Below are 8,706 nucleotides of genomic sequence, written 5' to 3'. Positions count from 1 at the left end.
GCCCAATGTGTCCTTCCGCAATAGAGTAATACGACGTCGTAGGGTACTAGAGCAATCTGTTTCTATACAGGCCCCAGCCCATTTTGTAGTCACATAAGGTCAGTTCACCCGTCGTTACACAAAGCATCAACCTTTTTTACTCTTTGCACCCTCCAATATCTTTTGTAATATTATATAAAACTAGAAAAAAAAAACTCACTTATTTCTTGAGCTGTTTCTTCCTACACTTATCCATGTTCTATCCTTCAATAAGTTTTCCACCTTCTTCTCCATCTCCACAACTGTGTCTCCACTCTTTCACCCTCAAAGTAAATTTCCCACCTTCATCTCACTTTTCCCCCACACGTTTGCTCCATTACTTTTAATAAAATACACCTCATTGACACATTGAGTGAGTGATGGAGGTAGCCAACGCTAAGAGGAGAGAATCCACTGTGAATGACCCATACTTAGAGATTATAAAACACTTCCAAATAGAATAAAACTTTATAGATTAAACAATATGAAATATATTCTAAATATATGATCAGAAAAGTATTTTCAGATTCAAAAATTAATGTATTTTAGATCATGTAATTTGGAAATGAAGTAACCAATCCCTCTGAATCTAACCATTAGTTGGCTTATTCCAATCCAGCTACAAGTTGGTCTCTTCTAATCCAATAATAAGTCAATCCCTTTTAAACTGGCCACAAGTCGATCTCTTTCAACTCAGTCACAAGTTAGTTTCTACCAACTCAGCCACCAGTCAGCTTCTTTCAATCCGACCACAAGCCAACCTCTTCCAACCTAGCCACAAGTCGACCTCTTCCAATCCCGCCACAAGTCGATCTCTTCCAACTAGACAACTAGTCAGTCTCTTCCAACCCAGTCACAAGTCGACCTTTTCCAACCCGACAACAAGCTAACATCTTCCAACCCGATCATGAGCTAGCCTCTTCCAACCTGACCATAGGCTGACCTGATCCTACTCAACCATAAACTAGTATGTAATACTCTACTAGTGTTTTATTATTTAACTTAGCATAATTTCCATCAAAGGTAAATGGTCTGTTGGGCTTATCTTGATCCTATAGGTAAGGACCCATGATATTCATAATTATCCTATAAATAGTACACTCATTAAGGTAAAATGTTTGCATTCATTATTAACACATTAATTGTTATCTAACGCACCTAACTAACTTGGGCATCAAAATGTCTTTTGCAGGAATACCATCATCCATCCAATTTCATGAAGATGCCACTTATAACTAGAGTTATATGGAGGAATGTCATTTCATAGGAATTACATCAAGTGTTTGTGTTAGTGATTTTGCAATTTAAAGAAAGATCAATCTTTGATCTTCCACTTCGATTATTACAACAATCGATTTTGTATATGGATAAAACCTTTTTTTGACATATTTTAACAATATTCCATTTGAAAATCGATTTCAATATGTCTTCCACTTCGATTATTACAACAATCGATAAAACCTTTGTTGTTACCGTGATTGTTATTGTACAGTTACCGTTACTGTTACAAGTAACGTTACTATTACAGTTACCGTTATTGTTATTGTTACCGCTGTCGTTGTTGTTGTCGTTGCTATTAGCGCTGTTGTTGTCGTTGCTATTAGCGCTGTTGTTGTCGTTGCTATTAGCGCTGTTGTTGTCATTGTTATTGTCGTTGTCGTTACCGTTTACATTGTCGTTTTCGTTGCCATTACTGTTGTCGTTGTCGTTGTCGTCCACTACTGCTACCGCTATCGTTATCGTTACCTTTACCGTTTACCATTACCGTTATCGTTATCACTACCATCACCATTACCGTCATCGTTACCGTTACCGTTGTCGTTACCGTTATCATTGTCGTTTGCGTTACTGTTTTCGTAACCGCAATCGTTACTGTTACCATTACCATTATCATTATTGTTGTCGTTACAGTTACCATTACCGTCACTGTCATCGTTACTGTTACCGTCATTGTTACCAATATTGTTACCGTTATCGATACCGTTACCGTTGTCGTTGTCATTGTTGGTTTTGTTTTGTTATCGTTGTCATTGTCGTTGTTGTTGTCGTTCGGGGTTAAGGGTTAAGGGTTCAGGGTTCGGGGTTCGGGGTTTAGGATTTAGAGTTCAGGGATCAGGGTTCAGTGTTCAAGGCTAAGGGCTCAGGGCTCAGGGCTCAGGGCTCATGGCTTAGGGTTTCGAGTTCAGGTTTAAGGTTTAGAGTTTAAGGCTTAAGGTTTCGGGTTCAGGGTTTAGCGTACATGATTCAGGGTTGAGGGTTTAAAGTTTAGTGTTTATGGTTTAATGTTTAGGATTTAGGGTTCAGAGTTCATGGTTCAGGGTTCTGGCTTCTGGCTTCTAGGTTCACGACTCAAGGCTCAAGGTTCAGGGTTCATAGTTTAGGGTTCAAGGTTCAGGGTTTCGGGTTCAGTGTTCAGGGTTCAGGGTTCTCAGTCATAGTTTTGGGTTCCCGGTTTGGGTTTCGGGTTTTGAGTTTCGGGTTTTGGGTTTAAGTTTCAGGGTTTAGGGTTCACAGTTTTAGGTTCGGGGTTAAGGGTTAAAGGTTCAGGATTCCAAGTTCGGGGTTTAGAGTTTAGGGATCAGTGTTCAAGGCTAAGGGCTCAGTGCTCAGGGTTCAAGGTTTCAAGTTCAGGGTTTCAAGTTCAGGGTTTCAGGTTTCGGGTTTCGGGTTTTGGTTTTCGTGTTTAGGGTTGAGGATATAGGGTTTTGGGTTCATGGTTCAGAGTTTTAGGTTCATCTTTCAAGGTTCAGAGTTCGAGGTTCGTGGTTCAGGGTTTAGGATTCGGGGTTCAGGGTTCAAGGTTCATGGTTCAGGGTTTAGGGTCCAGGATTCAAGTTTCAGGGTTTAGGGTTCAGGCTTCAGAGTTCAATGTTCAGGGTTCATCGTTCAGGGTAAGGGGCTTAAGGGTTATGGATTATGGGTTAAGGGTCAAGGGTTAGGGGTTAATGGTTAGGGTTAGGGGTAAAGTGTTAAGGGTTACAAGTTAGGATTTAAGAATTATGGGTTAGGGATTAAGGGTTAACAGTTAATGGTTAACGGTTACGTGTTAAGGGTTAGAGGTTAGGATTTTGTGGTTAAGAGTTATGGGTTAAGGGTTAAGTGTTAGGGGTTAAGGGTTAAGATTCATGGTTTATGGGTTAATGGTTAAAGGTTAAGGGTTTAGGGTTAAGAGTTAAGGGTTTAAATTTTAGGGTTTAGTGTTAGGGGTTTAAGGTTTAATGTTTAGGGTTTAAAGTTTAGGGTTTATAGTTTAGGGTTTATGTTAGGGTTTATGGTTTAGGGTGTAGGGTTGAGGGTTTTGGGTTGAGGGTTCACTGTTCAGAGTTCAGGGTTCAGGGTTCAAGGTTTATGGTGTTGGTTTTAGGATTGAGGGTTTAGGGTTTGTGGTTTAGGGTTTAAGTTTTAAAGTTTAGGGTTTATAGTTTAGGGTTTAATGTTTAGGGTGTAGGGTTTATGGTTTGGGGTTGAGAGTTTAGGGTTGAGGGTTGAGGGTTCAAGGTTCAGGGTTCAGGGTTCAAGGTTTATGGTTGAAGGTTTATGGTTTAGGGTTTTAGGTTTAGGGTTTAGGATTTAGGGTTAGTGGTTTATGGTTTAGGGTTTATGGTTTAAAGTTTAGTGTTTATGGTTTAGGGTTTAGTGTTTATGGTTTAATGTTTAGGATTTTGGGTTTAGTGTTTATGGTTTAGGGTTTAAGATTATGTGTTAAAGTTTAAGGGTTAAGGGTTAAAGGTTAAAGGTTAACAGTTAAGGGTTATGGGATAAGAGTTAGTGGTTAAGATTTAAGGGTTAAGGGTTCAAGGTTCGGGGTTCGGGGTTTAGGATTTAAAGTTCAGGGATCAGGGTTCAGTGTTACAAGTTAAGGGCTCAGGGCTCAGGGCTCATGGCTTAGGGTTTCGAGTTCAGGTTTAAGGTTTAGAGTTTAGGGCTTAAGGTTTCGGGCTAAGGGTTCAGAGTTTAGGATTCAGGGTTTAGGGTTCAGGTTCAGGGTTCAAGGTTTAGGGTTCATGGTTCAGGGTTCTGGCTTCTAGGTTCACGGTTTAGGGTTCACGACTCAAGGCTCAAGGTTCAGGGTTCATAGTTTAGGGTTCAAGGTTCAGGGATTCGGGTTCAACGTTCAGGGTTTCAGGTTCAGTGTTGAGGGTTCAGGGTTCTGAGAAATAGTTTTGGGTTTCGGGTTTCGAGTTTCGGGTTTTGGGTTTAGTGTTCAGTGTAAGATCCCTGAAAATATTTGTAAGTTAAAATGTAAGATCCATAAAAAAAAATATTTATAATTGTAAATTTTAACATTTTATTAGTAATAATAATTTTAATGGATAGAAAAATGTAAATTTTTGGATATAAAGTTATAGTAATTCTAGAGGGAGAGCTTCAAATTTTTGATAACTTATTTAGGATTTTTTTTAAGAAAAGTGAATAGTGAATAGTAAATAGTAAATAGTAAATAGTGAATAGTGAATAATGAATAGTTAAAAAAATATATATTAAAATAAATTGTGGAAGAGAACACTCCACGTAGAATTAATCATTCAGAGATAAGAATGATGAATAAAAAATAATTTTTGAATAGTAAAAATGAATAGTAAAAGTGAATAGTAAAAATGAATAGTAAAATTTTTTGGCTATAAATAGCCAAGGGGGGGAGGCTGAAAATTTGCACCAAAATTCTAGAGAAATAATGAGATAAGAGAGTTGGAGGAAATTATAGTTAAAGAGGGGAAATTCTGGAAGTTTCCGGAGAACGGTTTGAGAAGAGGAAACTAAGTCTGGAATAGAGGTAAGGGAAGCTAACTTTGAGTATTTCTTTTTGTATTATCTTGAGTCTTGAATATGCTATAATTTTTCTTTTGTCTGATTTTAAATCTTGAATATGGAGTATTTTGTTTCTGTATGATTTTGAATTTTAAATAAGAGTATGTTTTGTGTTAATATCCAAGTGTGATAGTTGTAAAATATGATGTTGATTATGTTATGCCAATTGTATGTTATTAGTGGTTTATTTTTATATTTTGGAAGGATTAGAAATTGTCTAACCGACTCTGCCAGATTCAATTTCTTGTTTTCCCAAACATTTTATTGTTTTCCTTATTTATTTTTATTGTTTTTTTGGAAGGATTAGAAATTGTCTAACCGGCTCTGCCAGATTCAATTTCTTGATTCCCCAAACTTTTTATTTCCTTCCGTATTTATTTTATTACATTTTTGGAAGGATTAGAAGTTGTCTAACCGGCTCTGCCAGATTCAACTTCTTGTTTCCCCAAACTATTTATTTCTTTGCTTATTTATTTTATTGCATTTTTGGAAGGATTAGAAGTTGTCTAACCGGCTCTGCCAGATTCAACTTCTTATTTCCCCAGACATGTATTGTTCTTGTTATTTAATTATATTGTATTGATGGATGGATTAGAAGTTGTCTAACCGGCTCTGCCAGATTCAACTTCTTGTTTCCCCATGAATTTTTATATTAAGATTATTTTTATGATTGTCAAATATTGTATTCTTCTATGACCATTTATAGTAATGTTTTATTATTGTTAATTGTTTATAATTATCTTGTATGAATTCTATTATGGATGTTTATTGTGATGAATTTATTGAATGAGTTTGTTGGCTGAAATTAATCTTGTTGGAAGGTTTGGAATAAGGGTTCTGTAATAGCTTGTATATGGGTATTAAATATATAAATAGTGTTTGAGGTTGTTGTGAGAGGAAGTAAAATTAGGCATTTTAAGATTTAGAGCATAAGAAAACAAGGCAGATAAATTAAATAAATAAATTGTTAATTATTGAAGGCCTCCCTTTGTTGGTAGGATAGAGGAACCTTAAAAACCTGAGTTGGCACATCCCTGATCATAGAGCAGCCCTGGCCTGGTCCAGTCAATTGTGACTAGTCATATGTGCTGGCGTCGAAGGTGAGTTTGATGCGTTCAGACATCTGGGTCCTCTCCGGTGACCAATTGGGGTAAAGAAAAATCTCTACTAGGATGAAAATAAAATAAAACAAGTTGATTGTAGATGCATAATATTATCATGGTAAAAATTTCATATATATTTTATTTATCATTACATTGAGCCCAGACTTTAATATGTAGTTCCTAAGATATGTTGATATATTTTGGTTGATCCATGATCTTTGTTTGGTGAAAATATGTTGAGTTATACTCGGTATGGTCAAAATGAGTTTATAATATGAAGTATGATATCTGGCAATATGTTTAATTTATTGACACCAAAATAGGTTATTGTCAAATTATGATTAGAGAATGAACATGATTGAGTTATGCGGAGAAGAAGTTATGAATTGTTGATTTGATGAAATGTTGGAGTGGATAAGAGGGTATGAAATGTTGATTTGATGAAATGTTGGAGTAGATATAAGAAATCATTGCTTATGAAATGATGTTTCCTACGGGAAGTAGTATGTTCGGTTTATACCATGGGAGCTTGATATGAGCAAAGTAACACCTGAGGTTTATGAAAGCAGGCAGCAAGTGGTCTGACCATAAGGCTTTGACATAAATATGTGGTTCATAAGTTTTATAGAAGCAGGCAGAGAGAGGTCTGACCATAAGGCTTCAGAGAGTAATACATAGTATACAGGTGAGGCTTAAGGAAGCAGGCAGAGAGCGGTCTGACCATAAGGCTTCGTGAGTAAGCATGGTAAAATTGTAAGGTTTATGAAATTGAGGAAGTTGATTTTGATAATGATGAATTAATGACATCGGGGTAATGATATTTTAGTAATTGTAGAAATACATGTTTGAACTATTCTTATTACAAGTTTAATGATTGATATGATATGGTTGGCTTACCCTTATTTGTTTGTTCTATGATCATATAACTCATGTTATATGTGATTAGATAATGTTGCAGATGCGGTTGAAAAAGCTTAGAGATGAGAGAGATGCGGGGAAAAACTTTCAGGGATTTTTGTAAAAAGAATAAATTTGTATTGGGAAGATTATGTTGTGTAAAACTTATAAGTTGAAATTTCAATGATGAAGACTATATTGTTTAAAGTTTGTAAGTTTGGTATTGTACTTTGGAGTAATTGAAATAAAGTTTGATTGTTTATATGAGATATCAAATTAATTTAGTCTCTACTATCAGTAATACCCTTTAAAATATTTGGGTGTTACATTCAGGGTTTAGGGTTCAGGGTTTCAGGTTCGAGGTTAAGGGTTCAGGGTTCGGGGTTTAGGGTTCCAAGTTCGAGGTTCAGAGTTTAGGGATCAGTGTTCAAGGCTAAGGGCTCAGGCCTCAGGGTTAAAGGTTCAGGGTTCAGGGTTTCTAGTTCAGGTTTTCGAGTTTCGGTTTTCGTGTTCAGGGTTGAGGATCTAGGGTTTTGGGTTCAGGGTTCGAAGTTTTAGGTTCATCTTTCAAGGTTCAAAGTTCGAGGTTCGTGGTTCACGGTTCAGGATTCGGGGTTCAAGGTTCAATGTTCATGGTTTAGGGTTCGGGGTCCAGGATTCAAGTTTCAGGATTTAGGGTTCAGGCTTCAGAGTTCAATTTTCAGGGTTCAGTGTTCAAGGTTCAGGGTTCATGGTAAGGGGCTTAAGGGTTAGAGATTATGGGTTAAGTGTCAAGGGTTAGGGGTTAATGGTTAGGGTTAGGGGTAAAGTGTTAAGGGTTACAGGTTAGGATTTAGGAATTATGGGTTAGGGATTAACGGTTAATGGTTAACGGTTACGGGTTAAGGGTTAGAGGTTAGGATTTTGTGGTTAAGAGTTATGGGTTAAGGGTTAATGGTTAAGGGTTAAGTGTTAGGGGTTAAGGGTTAAGATTCATGGTTTATGGGTTAATGGTTAAAGGTTAAGGGTTTAGGGTTAAGAGTTAAGGTTTTAAATTTTAGAGTTTAGGGTTTAGTGTTAAGGGTTTAAGGTTTAATGTTTAGGGTTTAGAGTTTAAGTTAGGGTTTATATGGTTTAGGGTTTTGGGTTGAGAGCTGAGAGTTGAGGGTTCACGGTTCAGGGTTCAAGGTTTATGGTTTAGGTTTTAGGATTGAGGGTTTAGGGTTTTTGGTATAGGGTTTAAGGTTTAGGGTTTATAGTTTATGGTTTATGGTTTAGGGTGTAGGGTATAGGGTTGAGAGTTGAGGGTTCACAGTTCAGTGTTTAGGGTTCAAGGTCCAGGATTCAAGTTTTAGGGTTCAGGGTTCAGGCTTCAGAGTTCAATGTTCAGGGTTCAGTGTTCAAGGTTCATGCTTCAGGGTTCATCGTTCAGGGTAAGGGGCTTAAGGGTTAGGGATTAAAGGTTAAGGGCAAGGGTTAGGGGTTAATGGTTAGGGTTAGGGGTAAAGTGTTAAGGGTTAAGTGTTAAGGGTTAAGTGTTAAGGGTTACAGGTTGGGATTTAGGAATTATGGGTTAGGGATTAACGGTTAATGGTTAACGGTTACGGGTTAAGGGTTAGAGATTGAGATTTTGTGGTTAAGAGTTATGGGTTAAGGATTAATGGTTAAGGGTTAAATGTTAGGGGTTAAGGGTTAAGATTCATGGTTTATGGGTTAATGGTTAAAGGTTAAGGGTTTAGGGTTAAGAGTTAAGGGTTAAGGGTTTAAATTTTAGGGTTTAGGGTTAAGGATTTAAGGATTAATGTTTAGGTTTTAGGGTTTAAAGTTTAGGGTTTTGAGTTTAGGTTAGAGTTTATATGGTTAAGGGTGTAGGGTTTAGGGTTTTGGAGTTTGGGTTGAG

This window comes from Vigna angularis, chromosome 1 (assembly GCF_016808095.1).
Source record: "Vigna angularis cultivar LongXiaoDou No.4 chromosome 1, ASM1680809v1, whole genome shotgun sequence".
NCBI classification, from domain to species: Eukaryota; Viridiplantae; Streptophyta; class Magnoliopsida; order Fabales; family Fabaceae; genus Vigna; species Vigna angularis.
Note: the sequence above shows the minus strand (reverse complement) of the source record.